This window comes from Lemur catta, chromosome X (genome assembly GCF_020740605.2).
Source record: "Lemur catta isolate mLemCat1 chromosome X, mLemCat1.pri, whole genome shotgun sequence".
Classification (NCBI taxonomy): Eukaryota; Metazoa; Chordata; class Mammalia; order Primates; family Lemuridae; genus Lemur; species Lemur catta.
In genome coordinates, this window is record NC_059155.1 from 36,772,110 (window position 1) to 36,791,889 (window position 19,780).

Genomic DNA, 19,780 nt, shown 5'->3' on the forward strand with positions numbered 1-19,780 from the left:
TCCATTGTTCACTTGATAAACCCAGTACCTCTAGCTCAGGGCTAATTGGCATGGCCGATTTGTAGAAATAGGTATAGCTGACTTTATACTCTACAAGTGTTCCTTTTTTTTTTTTTTTTTTTTTTTGAGACAGAGTCTTGCTCTGTTGCCCAGGCTAGAGTGAGTGCCGTGGCATCAGCCTAGCTCACAGCAAGCTCAATCTCCTGGACTCAAGCGATCCTCTTGCCTCAGCTTCTCAAGTAGCTGGGACTACAGGCATGTGCCACCATGCCTGGCTAATTTTTTCTATATATATTTTTAGTTGGCCAGATAATTTCTTTCTATTTTTAGTAGAGACAGGGTCTCATTCTTGCTCAGGCTTGCTCTTGCTCGAATTCCTGAGCCCAAGCGATCCACCTGCCTCGGCCTCCCAGAGTACTAGGATTACAGGAGTGAGCCACTGCGCCCGACCTACAAGTGTTCTTGGAAAAGTTCTGTATGATTAAGAATTGGTCAAGAGGGAAACAATATTTTTACACTGACCTTTATAATTATGTTAAGATCCTTTATGTTCATGAATGGTTTTCCTTGACATCTCTCACCACTCAAATTAGTTTATGAGCTAGATGTAGTAGTGTTTAATGTAGACTAGTTTAAGTGGACAACCCACTCCTTAATGTATTTTTTTTTCTTTTTATCTCTTAAAAATATGAAACACTTCACAAATTTGCATGTCATACTAGCACGGGGCCATGCTAATCTTCTCTGTATCATTCCAATTTTAATATATGTTCTGCTGGAGAGAGCACTTAATGTACTAGTTTAACATATGCATCCATCTGTTTTCTTTTTACATTTTTCATTTTGAAATATTTTCAAACTTACAGGAAAATTATAAGAAAAGTACAAAGAGCTATTATATATTTTTCACTGAGATTCCTCAGTTATTTACATTTGCAATAAAATTCTCTTTAAATAAATATATATTTTTGTATTTTTTTTGAACCAAGGGAAAATAAGCTGCAAACATGATGCTTGTTGCCCCTAAGTATTTCAGTGTGAGAGTCAGGTGTGGTGGCCTGTGCCCATAGTACCAGCTACTCAGGAGGCTAAGGCGGGAGGATTGCTTGAGCCCAAGAGTTCGAGTACAACCTGGGCAATATAGTGAGAACCTATCCCTAACAACAAAAGAAATTAAGTATGTATTTTCTACAAGACAAGGGTATTCTCATATATAATCATAGAACTACCATCAAAACCAGGAAATTAACATTTTTACAATACTATATATTTAATCCATAGACCCCATTCAAATTTCACCAATGGTTCAATAATGTTCTTTATAGCAATCAGTTAGTCAATGAATAAAATGTATTTTTTCTTCTGGTCTAAGATCAATCCAGGATCACTTATTACATTTAGCTGTCAGGTTCCTTTTAGTTTTCTTCCATCTCGAGCAAGATTCCTCAGTTTTTCCTTGTCTTTCATGACCTACATTTTTGGAGTACAGTTTAGTTATTTTGTACAGTTTCCCTCAGTTTGAATCTGTCTGATGTTTCCTTATGAGTAGATTCAGTTATACATTTTTGGCAAGAATATCACAGAAATGATGTTGTGTTTTTGTCAGTGCATCATATCAGGAGGCACTTTGAATTGTCCCATTACTGGTGATCTTACTTTTAATCACTGGTTAAGTGACACCTACCAGGTTTTTCCTCTGTAAAGGTACTATTTTCTCTTTGTAATAAATATTTTGGGGAAAGATACTTCAAGAATATGTAAATATCCTGTTCTAATTGTGATCCTTCCTTTCTTCCTTCCTTCCTTCCTTTCGAGGGTCTTGCTCTGTCACCTGGGCTAGACTGCAGTGGCGTCATCACAGCTCTGCAACCTCCAGCTCCTGGGCTCAAGCAATTCTCCTGCCTCAGCCTCACAAGTAGCTGGGACTACAGACACATGCCGCCATGCCTGGCTAATTTTTATTTTTATTTTTTGTAGAGATGGCGGTTTCACTATTGCCCAGGCTGGTCTTGAACTCCTGGCCTTGAGCAATCCTCCTGCCTAGGCCTCCCAAAGTGCTAGGATTACAGGTGTGAACCACCATGCCTGGCCCTCAATGGTGATTTTCTGATTCTATCATTCGTTCTACATTTTTTAATTAGCATTTTACTCTAAAGAATAATTTTGCTTTCCTATCTATCTATCTATTCATCAATCAATCAGAATATAGTCTCACTAATTTCTATTTTATAAAATGGATGCCAAAATAATATTTTACTAACTGTATCCCTTGATCCAGTCAAGTTGACATCTAAGAGTAATCATCACATACTGTAATCCAGTTGCTTAAAGAACAATATCATAATATAAAGATGTTTATCGAGTATTTTATTTATTTATGTTTATTGAGTATTGTATTAATGTTTTGCAGGGTTTTCTTCCCCTATGTACTTTATATGTATTATCTCATGTGATCCTCCCAACAGCTCTTTGAGATAGGTACTATTACTATCCCTGCTTTATAGGTCGGGATATTGAAGCAGAGAAATTAAGCAACATGGTCACTCAGCTAGTCTCATGGGCAGTTTGACACCAGAAACTAGGCCCTTGACCGCTATACTCTGCTAAATTGCCTGCAGGCATTCAAACTATAGATACCCCAAACTTAATCATTTTTCCCTACAAGCCAGCATCCCTTCCAGTCTTCCAGATCTCAGAGAATGATGCAAGTATCTATCCAGTTGTTCAAGTTGAAGCCTAGTTATCATACTTGATTTCTTTCTAGCCTCTCCTAGTAGCTTGTATTTCATAGCACTTGCTATATGCATTGTAATTATCTGTTAATTTGCTTGTATCCCCCAGTGAGCTTTTAAATACTTGAAAGAAAGGGTGATATAATGCTGTTCATAGTTTTATCCCTAGTACCCAGTGCACAGAACCTAGTACCTGCCGAAGAGCCTGGTACATGTTCAATACATATTTGTTGAATCAATGAATGAATGAATTGGGAGTATAAAACCTTTTACAAGTGACCAATTAGAATAGAAAAATTGGCTGGCCTGCTCAAAGTTATACAACAAGTAGTGGCATACTTACCATAAAGCAAATGAGACTTCAGTTTTAGGGCCCATCATTTCCACAGCTCTTCCCAAATCCCTGTGATGGGCCTTGGCAATGTGTTCATGTGGTCTTGTTTTTGCAAAGTCACAAATGGTTAAGATCACTGTCTCTTTCCATGTTGACTTTCTCATCACACTGCCCCTCTTGTAGAATGGTATCTGAGTGGCTGTAGGCATTCTGGGGATCAAACTAAAAGGAAGTTGAAATGGAAATACATTTAGCTGGGGTTTAATGAAATATATTTATGATATTTACATTCACCGGGGGGTATAATTATGTTATTGCTACATGTCAGTGGTAGGGATGGCTTGCAGAAATTCTCTACCACTCACTGTATCATTTCTTTATTTGGGGTGGTGGTAAATATTTATTGATAAAAAGATTCTGTAAACACAATTTACAAATAATACTAAAATAGACAATACTCTATATTGTAAATTCCTTATAGCCGATTGATACTTACACAATGCTTTTGCTGATTTTTGCTTCAGGTTCTTGTATCTAGATATGCTGTAGCCAATCTATTATTGCATTTAAACAAATGTAGTTCTGACAAGCACATGGTCTGATATTTCTCTTTATGTTAATGAGTAAGAAGAAAATGAAACAACAAAGCTATACATTGAGACTTCAATCATTTGTTAATAATATGAGAAGTTTCTCTGATGACTCGGATGATAGTTTTCAAATACTGGAAGAGTAGTTCCTCCATTTTTTTGTGCTATTCACCATGCATTGGCTATAATCACATTTTACAGTTTTATCTGTATTATTAACATTTCTCTAACACTGTGCCATTTTACCTGGCATCATGGCATGAAAGTGCAGGCCTACAGGTTATATGCTGATATGAATGTGTCCCATGGTGCCCATCACTGGAAGTCTGTGGATAATGGAGAAGAAACAAGGTTGAAACCTATAGAATCAGAAGCTGGTCTGTGGAAAAGTTTTCTAAATCTTTAGATCATATATGAAAGAAACTTGATAGTTTCCCTCTTATATTAATAAAAATACATGAAATTAATAATAAAAATTATAATAATGAAATAATCTTTTCTAAATTACCAATAATAAAAAACCAAATTTTGATCAATGATGCTAGAGGAAAGATTGAATTTTCATTCTATTTTCTCTATGGAAATTTCTAAGACATGGGAAAAATTTGTAGATATGTGTCAAGTAATTAATATAAATATGATATTTTAATGGATTTTTTAGTGTTTGTGGTGTTTCAGGTTTCAAAAATTTGTGCTTTGTTTTGATTTCTAAATTCTAAGTAAATTTTCATTTTGTTACCTAATCTAGTTTTTAAATTTTTAAAATTCTTTTCCTTAAAGACAGCCCTGCAAATTGTATAAATTCTTGGGGTGTGGGGTGGTTAATTCCAAAGGGAAAAATTTTTAAAGGTTAGAACTAATGGAATTGTAGGTAGAGTAAGAGTGTAGGAAACCTGGATCCAATCTGAGAACGAGGCATGTGGTAGGTGCTCAATAAATATTTGTCGAGTAAATAGGTAAATGAATGAATGAGTAAAGAAAGCATCTTTTGCACAGGCTTCCTGGGCACAGTAAGAAATGTGAATTGGTTGGCAGTTGGGTCTGGATGGTGGTAACTAGGGGAAAAGAGCGTCCCACTTGAGGTCTCTGGTGGATGAGGAACTGTGCCAAAGTAGGAGGCATTGGCTCCTCCCCACGTTTTAAGAGGCTGAGGAGATGCAGCTGGAGTTAGGTGGGAAGTGGTGAATGGTTTTGGGAGCCTGACAGGGAGGGAATCCATATCCTGGATTCATTCTCTCAACCTGGATATTATCTCTATCTTTGGTAAAGAGGTTTCTGGCAACAAAATGCAGGGCTGGTGCATAGCTTCCTTGTTAATAGAGGTATTACTATATGACTCTTTCCAAATGGTAAATTATACTAAAAGGACATCCATTTCTAGGTATTTGCAGTCACAGTAGAGAAAAATAAAAGCCAAAAATTGGCACTATTCTAATATTACAGAGGCAGGAGAAAAGCTAGTGATAATTTGGAAAATGGAAATCATAAACCATTGTCTTCTTTTCCTTGTAATTAAAGCACACTTCTGATAATATTGAAAACAAATCATAATTTGATTTGGGTTTTGATCTTTTCAAAGACAGTCATGTTTGCCTCTATATTTTCAGGTGTCTTGTTTAGAGTAAAGTCCTCAAGGGGAAAACAACAAAACAAAATTAGGCAAAAACCTTGCATCTTCATTTTCAATAACTTTATTTATTTTTCAAGTAGTCATAAGTGTGAAATACTCCACAAATACTCAGTCCCTGTCCAGATATACTTAAAGACAAGAGAATGCTGTTTTCCATAGAAGGGGAAATGAAAGGTTGTACAGGATATATTTCACTAACCAGTGAAATATTATGATTTATGCATAAAATGAATCCATGTAATCATCATATATTTATTTTCTAATTTAATACTAGGTTATCAGTCACTGTGCGTTTTTTTAAACGACAAAGATGCTTCATTAGGATAACTGGAATAAATATAATGAACACAAATATATCCCTTTTACATTCAAAATATTTATAAATAAAAAGATGACATAAAAATATTCAAGAAAATTTTGATAACAGAAAAACCACTGATAATCCTTCAGCCTATTTTAAATTTTAAATAGCCTATTTTAAATTTTGGCTATTACCTTTGAAGACTTTTTATCCACATGCATATATTTCTACATTACATAACTAATGTAGAATCAACCATTAGATAACTACTATTTTGTAGTTGGAATTCTTCTGTTAGCATTCATACATGCTTCCATATTTTTGCACAGTCTTCAAAATGATCGTATTGGTGACTGGGCAAAATCCCAATGAATAAATGTATTCTCAAATGTGCACTTAGGTGATGATCAGGGAAACCAATTTGCTGGTGAGTACATGTGGTGCTTATTTTTCCATTCTTGAGATACTTCACTTAATAGAATGGGTTCCAACTCTCTCCAGGAGAACAAAAGGGATTCTATATCACCATTATTTCTTACAGCTGAGTAATATTCCATGGTATACATATACCACAGTTTACTAATCCACTCATGAATTGATGGGCATTTGGGTTGTTTCCACATCTTTGCAATTGTGAATTGTGCTGCTATAAACATTCGGGTACAGGTGTCTTTTTTATAGAATGACTTTTGTTCTTTTGGGTAGATGCCCAATAATGGGATTGCTGGATCGAATGGTAGGTCTACTTGAATCTGTTTACTGTATCTCCATAAAATGCGGTATATGTATACCATGGAGTATTACTCAGCTATAAGAAATAACGATGATATGGAATCCCTTTTGTTCTCCTGGAGAGAGTTGGAACCCATTCTATTAAGTGAAGTATCTCAAGAATGGAAAAATAAGCGCCACATGTACTCACCAGCAAATTGGTTTCCCTGATCATCACCTAAGTGTACATTTGGGAATAACACCAATTGGGTTTTGGACTGAGGTGGGGGTGGGGGGAGGGGATGGTTGTATACCTACATGATGAGTGCATTGCGCACTGTCTGGGGAATGGACACGCTTGAAGCTCTGACTCGGGGGGATGGGCGGGACATGGGCAATATATATAACCTGAACTTTTGTACCCCCATGATAAGCTGAAATAATAAATAAATAAATAAATAAATAAATAAATAAATGTATTCTCCTTTATTAAGCCGTTCTTCCATTGTGGTGTGTGATAGGTAATGGGAGCTCTCAGGATGGTGTGTCCTCTTCTCCTGGGAGATGAAGGAGAAGAGGGTGGGAAAGGAAGAACTGGACATACTATGAGAAATATTAATACATTATGACTTGATTTCCCCCTGTTATAAAAGTAATGAATGGTAGTTATGGGAAAATTAGGAAATCCTGGGGTATATAAATAAAAAAATAAAAATCACCCATAATGTGACTACTTGGTGGTTATCCTAACTCTGACAGTAAGTATAGCCACATCTTGATTATTCAGGAGCTGATATACTTATGGACCATCACATAGTACTGCTTTTCCAGCTTTTCCCACTTTTCATTAAGTTTATAAGTCACAGGAGGGGGAAAAAAACTAATCTTGTCACTTTTTAGACCTATTTTATTTGGACTCTAAACAGTGTCATCCAGTCTTATCTCTGGGTGTTTGGAAAGGGGTTTGAATGTTTCCAGAAATTACAATCACTCCCAAAGCATGAATAATTGTTAACTATTGAGAGAAATGAAAAGAGAAAACAGAGAGCTATACAAATTCTTGGAGGTGGGGTGGTTAATTCCATAATTTTTTTGAAAGGTTAAAACTATTAGAATTATATTATATATAGGTGGAATAAGAGTACAGATTCCCAAGGAGACTCTGTTCAAGAGGACAGCTCTCTTTTGGATGGATGAGTTGTGGTATATTAGCTACACAGATACAGTGCTTATGAGCAAAACTTATTTCAGCTTTTCAATGGAAGTCTCCTTTTAAGGGTGGGAATAGAGTTTTAAGAACTGCTGGCATTTTGGGTGGAACAGTTCTTCACTGTGTGGGACTATCCTGCCCAATTCAGGACATTTAACACTGGTCCTGTCCATTAAAGCCAGTAGTGTCCCTCCTTCTGACAAACAAAAATGCCCTCTCCCCATTTCTACAAGCCTCTTGGGGGTAGAGTGGGATCAACTTTGGTTGAGGACCACAGATTTGGCTTCTAAAGTACTAGCCCCTACTTTGAGGAATGGGATCTGTCCTAGAGGTAAGGAATTATCATCACTAGGGTGGGAATCTAAAAATCTTTTTAGTAAGATCTTCTGGTGATACTAACGTAATCAGTCCTCACACTGACTTTTAGGAATCATGGGCTTACAGCAATAAAGGACTCTCTGCCTTCTTCCCCCAAACTTCATTCATCTACCCTCTCTTCTCTACATGGCTCTGAAACCTCATCCTTGCTTTACCAAAAACACTTCCCTGGCTCACTGGAGGAAGAGGAAAGACAGTTTTGTTATGTGCCTGTGGAGAAGGGGACACTCTACATTTGATGGCTTCAAAACTTACTGGTATGACATAAAGGTTTATATTTCCATTTTACAGATGAGAAAACTGAGGCTCAGAGAGGGCTGGTCATAATAGTGGCTACTACATGCCATATGTCTGCATGTGCTTGATTCCTCACAGCAGTTTTGTGAGGTACATAATCTTATTGCATCCATTCTACAGATGAGAAAATTGAGAATAGAAAGATAGTTGCCTTGGAGAAAGTTGTGCAGCCTGTAAATGTAACTGATGGAACTAGAATTCGAGTCTAGGCCTTTCTATCTCAGACCCCAAATTTGTTTCTTTGGCCCAGCACTGCCCTGTGTCAGGGGGATACAGACTCCACCTGCTTTTGAAATGATCCCCTCAGTAAGTTAGAGGCTGAGATGAAAAATCAGGGCCAGGCAAGATTGGAATATTTAAATAGTAGTAATAAAAATTGGTAGGAAATGAAGATGACTGGCTGTTAGTTCCATTTTACATGCTCCCAAGACATAGGCTAAACCATGATAAAGTTTATCAAAAACAACTGTGAATCTCAGACTGTGCTTTTTCACAGCATTCAGAGATCCAAAGAAACATAAAAATTCCAAGAGCTGTAATTCTAAATTGTTTGGGGCAAGAGAACATGGAGTGGACTATCTTGAATACAATGTCTTTAATTGAACCTCTTGCTTTATTGCCTTTAAACAAGAGTGTCTAACCTGGGTTCCATCCACCTCCAAAGGATACATGGACAAAATTCAGGCGGCCTTAAAAAAATGTAGGCAAGAGACTACAGTAATATGAGCAGTGCCTAGGACTTTGTCAGAAATGGAAACCACAGATATTTTCATATCATATTAAGGGTGTTAAAGACATCTCAAATATCATTTCGCTCATCACTACTTTAAAACTAGGGTAGTTATTAGACCTGCTACTAGTTCTTTAATTATCACTACTATTTAATGTGTTATAAAAGAAGCACATATTATATATTACTATATCACAAACTTGATTTTTAAAATGATTTTGATAACTGTCTTTTAATATAATTAATTTCCTTTGTAATCTTATGTATCTTATTTTATTCATTAAAAAACATCATTTTGAGAAGTGGTCTACTATGGTCTGAAAGTTTATTTCCCTCCAAAATTCATGTTGAAACCTAATGGCCAATGCATTTACATTAAGAGGTGGGGCCTTTAGGAGGTGATTAGGTCATGAGGGCAGAGTCCTCATGAATGGGATTAGTGCCCTTACAAAAGAGGCCCCAGAGAGCTTGTTTGCCCCTTCTGCTATGTAAGGACATAGTTAGAAGGCACCATCTATGAAGCAAAGCAAGCTGTCAGCAGACACCAAATCTACTGGCACCTTGTTCTTGATTTCCCGGCCTTTGGAACTGTGAGCAATAAATTCTTGTTGTTTATAAATTGCCCAATCTAAGATATTTTGTTATAGTAGCGTAGTGGACTAAGACAGGGTCAATGAGCTTCACCATAATGTCAAAGGGGCCATTGAAACCAAACCAAACCAAACAAATAAGAAAGAATTCAATTGTGGTAATGAAAAGAATGTTTTATCTGTACATATTTCTTTTAGTTCATGGACCCCCTCTCTTATACTTGGCTCAGGTTGGCTCCCTTGAGGTAAGAAGTGGACGTGGTGGCTCATGCCTGTAATCTTAACAATTTGGGAGGATGAAGTGGGAGGATCTCTTGAGGCCAGGAGTTCGAGACCAGTCTGGGCAAGCAATAGTGAGTCCCTGTCTCTACAAAAAATAGAAAAATTAGCTGGGTGTGGTGTCACATGCTGATAGTCCCAGCTACTCGGGATTGCTCAAGCCCAGGAGTTTGAGGTTGTAGTGAGCTATGATGACACCACTGCACTCTAGCCTGGGCGACATAGTGAGACCTTGTTTCAAAAAAAAAGTGATGGCAAGGGCTGAGCAAAGGAGGTGAGAAAGTTCTCAGGAAGACTAGGACTCAGTACTTATTTGTACCACTCACTCACTCACCAATGATTGAGGAGCTCAGGGATGCAGTCTGCTGCTAGATTGAGTACCACAGAGTACAGGGAAAAAATTGAGGGCCTGGGGCCTGACACTCTAAAGGCTTGTAAGTTAACCTAGAAAGAGAATGACACATTTTTGCCTAGCATTATCTCAGTAGGGTAGAGCGGTAGAAGGGCAGTGTGGAAAAATTGTGGACATTAGGTCTCAGATGGTCCTGAATCTCAGCAACTGTACTGTTTTGCTGTAGAACTTTGGGCAAACTTTGTTGATCCTCTGTTTCTGCATCTGTAAAATGAGGTTAATATCACCTGAATCATATGATTTTTATGAGGATTAAGAAAGACAATATTGCTGAAGTGCCTGGAGCATAGTAGGTACTCAATGAAATGTCCTGATTGTTATTATAAGGAGTATACAACTGCTCAGGTAATCTCAGGACAAAGTGGCTGATGGTTAATATATAGATGTGAGGACCTCCATGTTCTAGTCTTTCGACTAGCAATATGTGTCTTTTCCAAAGTTTGGGATGGCTGCCCTATTAAGAAGTTTCTAATATGAGTTTTTTGGTGTGTTTATTTTGTTTTAAAAGCCTCTAAATATGCCTTTTTTTTTTTTTTTTTTTTAGCTATTTCTACATTTCTACTTTATGGCATGCACTGGGGTACAGGTAGCCCAGGGGAAAAAAAGCGTTGCCTAACATTCTTCAGGTCATTGGTAATGGCCACCTAAAGCAATTTAACTGTGAATCTTATGATTTTTTCCCTCTCTAGATGCTAATAACAGTTGGAGAGGAAAGCATAAAACTTTTGTATTTTTTAATGCTGTAACCCCCCATTGATTTCTGAAGCTTAGATAAATGAATTCTGCAGCAAACAGTCTCAGAGAAGTCATGATGACATTTACTGTTGTTTACTTTTCATGAGGCACTAGCCTAAGAATTTTTGGAACTTTTTCTTGTTGTTTGAGACAGAGTCTTCCTCAGTCACCAAGCGTAGAGTGCAGTGGCATCATAATTCACTGCAACCTCAAACTCCTGGGCTCAAGCGATCCTCCTGCCTCAGCCTATGGAGTAGCTGGGACTATAGGCGCACACCACCATGCCCGGCTAATTTTTCTCATTTTTGTAGAGATGAATGGAGTCTCACTCTTGCTCAGGCTGATCTCAAACTCCTGGCCTCAAATGATCCTCCCACCTGGGCCTCCCAAAGTGCTAGGATTACAGGTGTGAGCCACTGCACCCAGACTGAAGTTTTGGAACTTTTGATCAGTCCCTAGCTACCTGTCAGTCTGAAGTTAGCTGCCTTTCATCCCTTCAAATTTCCGGAAAGGGTATGCTCATCTCTGACAGGGATATGTTTAGAAGAAGATGGGGGGTAGTGGTTAAAGCTGTTGGAATAGGGGCTCCTTTGCTCTTATTCCAAAAGAGTAAATAGAAATACTCATCCTTGCACTATTTATTTAGAAATGGATTGAGGGATGTAGAAATGTGGTTCTCACCTTCTTGGAGTACAAAACACAAAAAATCCACCCATTATTTCTGAAAGATTTCCAGATAGATTGTGTCATTGTTAATACCCAGGTATCATGAGACTTGTTTAGTCTCATATAGGCCAGCACCTATAAATTCTACATTTCAAATTAAGGAGTGGCAAGGAACTCAACTCTATCTAATTCCTAAAAGAAAGTACCCAACATATAAAAAAGGAGAGTGCCCAAAGGAGAGTAGCTGTCAGAAAACTTATGTGTCAGTTTCTTTTTTAAAAAAAAACAAACAAACTTGGCTTGGTATCATACTCATAAATGATAACAAATCTTTACACATATAAATATTAATATTTTCCATATTTATAATATAAGATTTAGCTAATATATAATGATATATTTCACAGTTCTGATTTTTTTAATAGCAGATGTAGCTTTGCATAGCATCAGGGAAAACATTTCTGAGTGCTCTGACACTATCTTATTGTTTGGGGATTTAAACTTGTGGAGATTGATATGGTAATACCATGAAAAGAGAAGATGAAATTGGTCAAGGTCTGCTCCTATAAGACATAGGCTCCCCAGAGTCAATGCCAAAAGAAGGCTTATGGAAAAAGTAATTTGCCCCTTCACTATAGTGGAACAAGTACAAAATTGTACCTGAGTATTAGGTCAACACTCAACTTCTCAAAGGAGAAATTAGACTTGTTCTAAATGAATTGATTTCCAAAAGGAGGACCTCAAACAGGCTAAAATGCTGTTTCTTTATGGACAAAATGAAAATTTCAGAAATTGCATTCCTGAAAAACAACCAAAAACATGGAAAGACCCTAGAGTGAAAACAGGGAATAACCTCTTAACTTCTTCACTGATGGTTCTTATCTTGACATTCTTTGCGGTTTGCTTGGAGTAAAATGAGAATGATGGAGGTGGAGAAGAGGGGATGGATAGACATCTTAAATAGTTCTAGACTAGGAGAATAGCTACACCACTTGGTGGGCAAGAAAAAAATATTATATCAGTCATGACAAACCCCAGTTTGACTGTGAGCTAAGAATCTACCATGGTTCAAAAAATGCAGATCAAAATCAGACAAGTCCATCACTGTGTGAAAAAGCAGTGGAGAGTTGATGCTTATTTTATTTAGCACTGGAAAGACCTTTACCTTAGAGTAATATCTTACTCTTATATAATGTTCTGTAGTTTAGAAAGCCCTTCCATCCCTGTTACCTGATTTAATCTGGACTTGCATCCCTATAAATTAAGGACAATCACCAACTGAATTTTACAGATGAGGAAACTGAGGCTCAGAAATCTTAAGTAACTTGCCCCAGGTCACACAGGTAGGAAGAGAAAAAGCTGGGACTAGAACACAGGCCTTCAAATTCCTAGGCCAAGCCTGATTTATCACATACCTCACCATACTGGTTCTGGGCTCAATGTGGAAAATATAAAGAGGGCAGTGGATTGGGCACTGAGACGAAAATAAAGCAACAAAATATGTCTAGGAGCATGAGGACTATTAAGCCAAGAGAAGACAAGCATAGGGAGCTTTAGCAATGAGAAGTGGGTGTTAAGTGGGTCTTCTTCATTTTGAGTAATGATGTACTAAAAGGCAATGAGCTGGAACTGCAAAAACAAAACAAAAGAAAACAAAACACACAACAAAGTTTGGTATTCATAAAGTAGTCCTGGACTGGGAGGAGTGTTTCACACTGGACAAGGTACCAAAAGGAATGTGGAAACTTCCTTAGACATTCTCAAGCCCAGCAGGATGTGTAGCTGATGAATACACGCATGCCATAATGGGGAGAGGTGCTCATTGAAGTTTTCAGCATCTCTCCAAGAACTGGTCCATCTGGGAAATGTGTCTTTTGTCCCATTGGAATTTTACTTCTTTCTCCAAGTCTGATTGTAGTAAAGAGGCTGAGAGATGGCGATGTGCTGCTGCCGTTCCCAGCTCAACACTAGAGTCCAGGGTGACAGTGGGACTTTGGGGCTGACAAGATGCCCTTAGTGGAGGTGAAGAAGAAGGACCACCAGTCAGTGATTGGCCTGGGAAGGGGGAAAATTGTTACCTTCTCCCGCATTCTCCCCATACACTTCAAGAGAGGGGGAAATTGGCTTGGAAGTGCTAGCCCCTCAGGTTTTTTTTTTTTTTTTTTTTGTATACTTGCCAAGAGAGGAATGGCCTTCAGGTGAAAGGAAGCAGCTCACAGCCTGTGAAATGCTGCTCCTAGGGCCAGGTGAAACATTCTTTCCTCTTGCCTCATTATGTAAATCCTAACCTGCAAAGTGGTGTGGATTGTTCTGCTAGGCACCTGCAGCTTTAATCAGTTTCTCAAAGGGGTCTGAAACTCAAAATGTATTTTAAAGAGTACGTTAAGGTTTGTATAACTAATCATGAAAGAGAAGTAGGTAAGAAGTGAAAAAATAGCAAACAGGGAAACTACAAAATGGCAGAGATCTGGGCAAGTTCCCACACCTGCCCTGCCATTCTTACAGGGTACCCAGAAGGCCAAAGCCCCTCTCAGTTTCCACCCCCTTCTCAAGCTTCCCACACTTTTCCAGAAACTTTAGCCTCTGTCACTGTTCAATTTCATATGTTCTTATTCTAGTTTTTGCTGAATGACTTCAACATTTTTGCATGTACTTATCCATTAGGTTCTTAAAAAGTTATTTTTATTTATGAAATATTTCGAACATTCAAACTAAACATAATGTACTAGACACCTATAAACTTCCAAGATAAAACAGATGTTAACATTTTGCCACATTTGCTTCCGATCTCCTTTGGTAAAGAAACAGAATGGTGCAGATATATTTCCCTTTCCTTTCCCTTCCCAGAAGTAACTGCCAATCCGGAAATCAGTGAATATCCTTTTCATGTATGTTTCCAATATATGCATGTGTCCTCACAAAACATAGACATCTGCCAACTTTTTCTGTAAAGAACCAGATAATAAATATTTTAGGCTTTGTGGGTCTCTGTTGAATATTCTACATTTAACATTTTAAAAAATGTTTTATAACCCTTCAAAACTGTAAAAGCCATTCTTGGCTCTGCAGCCATACAAAGACAGGCTGGGGGCTGGATTTGGTTGTTGGGGGGCAGTTTTCTCACCCCTAGATGTTTTCCTGCCTCTGTGAGTTTTAATAATTTGCATACGAACAGAATCATTCTGTTCATATTCTCCTACAACTTAAGTTTTTTATTCAGTATTCTGTTTATGAGATGTATATAAGTTGATATATGTTGATCTATTTCTTATATTTTAATGGACTATATTGTAGTCCATTGTATGAATACATCACAGGTTCCTTTTCCATTCCTCTACCAAGGAACAGTTAGGTTGTTTCTCATTTTTCTTTGTTGTAAACAGTGCTGCAATTTTATATTGCTGACCTAAAATTCTGCTTAGCATTCTGTGGTTAGGAACAAGGGCTTTGGAATCAGACAGCTGCATTCAAATTCTGGCTGTTATTGGTAACTGCAAGTTACTTAACCTCCCTGTGACTTAGTTTCCCTTTTGTAAAACAGACACATTGATGGTGCTTATCTCCGGTCATTAAATAATTAGAAATGTTACTGGCCAAAGTGTTTAGATACTTTTATTTAAGATATTATTATTTCTTAATAATATTTTAAAATAATAATTTAAAAATCTCAACTCTGCCCATGATTATAACTTCTTCATTGCTCTATAAATTCTTCTTTTTTTTTCAGATTTGTGCTTTTGCACCATTTCTTTCAACCAATTTACTAGAGATTTGTCTATGTTATTGCTTTTTTCAATGACATCTGTTGTTTCTTTATTTTGGATGTCATTAATCTCTGCTCTTATCTTTGCGACTCAGGTCAGGGCCCTCCACTCCCTCAGGAACCCAATTTCCAGTCTTTGCTCATGTTGTTCCTGGCTTAATCTGTTTGATGCAGATTAAGGAGGGAAACTAGAGGGCAGGTAAGACCAGTGCTGGCCATGATATGAGAAGCTGAGCCCAGCAGCAGGTACCATGACAAGTTAGTAGGAGTGCAAAAGGAGATGCCAAGATCTTTTCAAGAAAGTTCAGTCATGGGACCACTAGATAAACCATACAAAATGACTTCCCGTCAGCCTTTCACAGTCCCCTCAGCCCTCAAAATTCCCTCTTCTCCAAATTTAATTCAAGAAACTAAATCCATTCCATTCTTCCTAGCCTAGCTCAAGTTCAACATCCTCGTTGGTGTCTTTCTGACTTCTCCAGATCTAATATGTCTTTTCCTTCTGGATCTCTTAGCAGTTAGAATATGAATCTCCCAGAGCTTTTGTACCAGTTAGGGGTCAACGAAGGAAATGGAAACCACTCTAGATATGATAAGCATAAGGAGATTTATGCAGGGAATTAGGTGTTTTGAAAAACTTTAGAAGGGTTGGAGGCACAGATTCAAGTCTGAGCTTCTCAGAATGACTTCTTAGAATGAGTCTTCCCAAGGGAGCTACACTCCTTTGCCACAATCAAGGATGTGGAAATAAAGGAAGTACTGCGTTCTTAAAGTCATTGCTCTAGCTGGAATATGGTGAATAGAAAGTCTTGATCATGGGGCTTTTACTGCTGCTTATGCTGCTTCTTAACACCTATGAATTTGGTGACTGGGCATGAAGATGCTGAATCTTGCCACTGCCACTCCAGTAGCTGCCTACAGTTACCAGTGAAGCTAGAGAGTGGATACTGAAATGCAGTTTATAGGAAAAACTCACATCTCCACAAGTGTGCTTGCAACAGCAGGAATATGGCCTCCACATCTCTTCTGCTTTCCAAATCTCATGTCAGTGCATCATACTGGCAAAACCCAATTTGTATCCAGAATGTTAGCGGCAAAGCCATCTGGAAACAGCAGTGATGTCTTTCTTTTTTCTTTTTCTTTTTATTGTTTTGCTTTTCAGCTTCTGCATTATAGGAAAGCACATTGACAGAATATAGGAGTGGGTGCTGGGCATGAATTAGCCTTGTCTATCACCACACCCTTGAATTGTTAACAGATTGTTTTGTGTGTTTCAGTCTTTGTCTCACAAGTAAATTTTGAGCTTCCAGAATCCTAAATACAAGGATTCTACCTTGGCACTAACACAGGGCTGAACAACAATGTAACTACTCTACTCACTCAATATTATTTTTATTGATATGAAAGACACATAACATATAAATAACCATTTTAAAGTGAACAATTCAGTAGCACTTAGGACATTCACAATGTTATGCAACCACTACCTCCATCTAGTTCCAAAATATTTTCTTCACCACAAAACAAACCCCAGGACCATTAAGCAGTCACTTCCATTCACCATTCCACCCACCCCTGGCAACCACTATTATTTTTCTGCCTTCATGGATTTGCTTATTCTCTATGGATTTATCTGGTCTTGGTATTTCATGTATATGGAATCATGAGCATCTTGTTAAAATGTAGATTCTGATTCAGCAGGTTGGGTTTGGGACTTGAGATTCTGCATTTCTGTCAAGCTCTCAGGTGATGCCTATGCTCTGGTCCATAGACCACACCTTGAGGTAGTAAGGTCTGAGGGTATAGTCATTTAAGCTCAATATGATCTAAGTGCCAGTACATAGTAAAAATTAAGGGTGAACATCCACTAAAACATATAACACATGTTGTCAATGATGTGGAGAAATTGAAGCCCTCATACTCTGCTGATGTGAAAGTAAAATGTTGCAGTCATTTGGAGAAGAGCTTATCAGTTCTTCAAAAAGTTTAGCATAGAGTTACCATATGACCCAACAATTCCACTCCTAGGTATGTACCCAGGAGAAATGAAAACACACATGTACACAAAATTTTATATGAATGCTTACAGCAGCATTGTTCATAATTGCCAAAAAGTGAAAACAAATGTCCATCAAATGATGAATAAAAAAATGTATATATTCAGTGCAATATTATTCAGTAATAAAACAGTAAAAAGTACTGATTTGTACTACAACATGGATAATCCTTGAAAACATTAAGCTAAGTGAAAGAAGCCAGTCACAAAAGGCTATGGCCTTTGTATGTTTCATTTATATGAATTTCCCAGAATAGGAAAATCCATAGAGACAGAAAATAGATTAGTGGTTGCTTATTGCTGTGAAGCTTTTGTGGGGGGGGGGGTAGCAGAATGAAGAGTGACTGCTCATTAGTATAGTATTTCAATTTAGGTTTATGGAAATGTTCTAAAATTCACTGGGTTATGGTTGCACAACATTTTGAATATACAAAAAATCATTGCGTTATAAATTTTAAGTGTTTGAATTGTATGGTATGTGAACTAGATTTCAATACAGCTGTTGTAAAAAATGCAAAATAAAAATTAAGTGTGACTTTTTGGGATTACCTTGTGGCCAGCATTTCATGCTGTGGTAAAACCAGACCACTGATGCGATTTGGGCAGTTGCATGGCCTCCAAACTAATTTGGGCATAAAAAAAGTGTAGGAAATACTGATTTTGGTGACCACTCTAGAATTTCTATGTAAAATAGGCTTTGGGAAAGGATCTGGTTGGAAGGCACTAGGATACTAGTTTTGTGGCCATTTACATAGCATGCACACTTTTTCTTTCAGTAGATTCAGTCTTCTCTTTGTTGGCAATGAGGGGAGACTGACCGATAGAGATTATAGAAAGGAGATTAGGCCCTTCTCTATCCCCAGCTGTAATTTGGCTTCACCATCACCTGACCTCTAAACTGGGAGTTGGAATGTAAGCTTTGGAATGGTAGAGACTGCATTTTGCGAGTTCACCACCATATCTTTTGTGCCTGCCACACAATAGATTTGCAATAAATGCTTGTTGAATGACTAAGTGATGCTATCACTTCTTAGAAGTTATATAAAAAGGACAATGAAGTTGTGGGGGATCCAATAAATAACTCCTGACATTTTTTGGAAAAAAAATGAGCAAAAAATAAAGAAGTGCCAGATAGAGAACAAAATGTCACCATTATTCTCACTAATGGTCAAATTGGAGGAGATGGCTTACATCTGAAGGTATGTGGAACTATGAATGCAAATCTCAGAACTAGATATACTTACTATGCTAGATAGTTGCAGTAGTGGACCCAATTCTTTCATACCTCCCTGGGTAGTCCCCTTCTACACTGACTCTGGGCTCAGCTATCTGGCTTGCTTTGGTAAATGGGACATTAGAAAATATGACACATTGAGGCTTTCCCTTTCTTACTTCTGGGAAAACTTTCATCACCATGAGAACAATCCTATGCTACGCTTCTGAAAGGTGAGAGACTATGTGAACAGAAGCCCAACTATCCCAGTCATCTCAGATGTCCCAGATGAGACCCCAAACATGTGAGTGAGGCTTTTGTACATGATTCAGTCCCAATTGAGCCAGTCTAGACTAGAAGATTCTATCTAGATAACTAATAACAGAATCATAAGAAATAATGTTTGCAGTTTTAAGCCACTGGTGTGGGTTGAATTGTGTCCCCTAAAAAAGATAAATTTATGTTGTAACCTAGGAGTCCAGGAGTGTCACATTAAACTCCTCTTTTAGTAGAAAACATCAGGAATTGGGAAGAAGCATCCCATTTAACAAGTGTCATACGCTGAACAGATGAAAAGCCAGATTTATTCCTACCAAAACTTATAAAGAAAAACTGGGGTGATGTTTATCCAGGAAAATTGTGATCATGAGTGAGCATCACATTTTCAACTTGATGTGATATTCTCCAAATGGCTGCAATATTTTTCTTTCCCATCAGCTGAGTATGGATGTGCCAAATCTAAGGGCATGAATATTTACCCATATGTTTTCCTCTAAGAGTTTTATAGTTTTAGCTGCTACATTAAGGTTTTTGATCCATTTTACTTAATTTTTGCATATGGTGTGAGGTAGGGGTCCAGACTTACTCTCTTTTATTCATCATCCAAAGGAAAAGAAAAATGTGTAAAGTATATCACTTGGGATCTAATAGAACAGTGAAGCGTCTAAAGTGTGTTTTCACTTAGAATTCCTGGATATGTTTAAAAATGCCTGAGGACACATCACATTTTCTGTAGAACTCACCTGTTAGCTCAAATTTCCAAGAAAATTGCTGCTTTTGGAAGTGACTTGAGAGAGTCTGTGAATCTTAACCAGTCATTTATTCAAATTTTTAATGTAAAATCATAGCATTCTGTATTCTTTGTGAAAATTGG

The 19,780-nt window shown here is 37.6% G+C and overlaps 1 non-coding gene across 1 annotated transcript; it reads right to left on the bottom strand.

Annotated features, from left to right (window-relative positions):
• Positions 1–682: 682 nt before the first annotated feature.
• Positions 683–786, bottom strand: LOC123628949. The gene has a single exon (XR_006731828.1). It is a non-coding gene; the product is annotated as a U6 spliceosomal RNA (small nuclear RNA).
• Between the last annotated feature and the right edge of the window lie 18,994 nt (positions 787–19,780).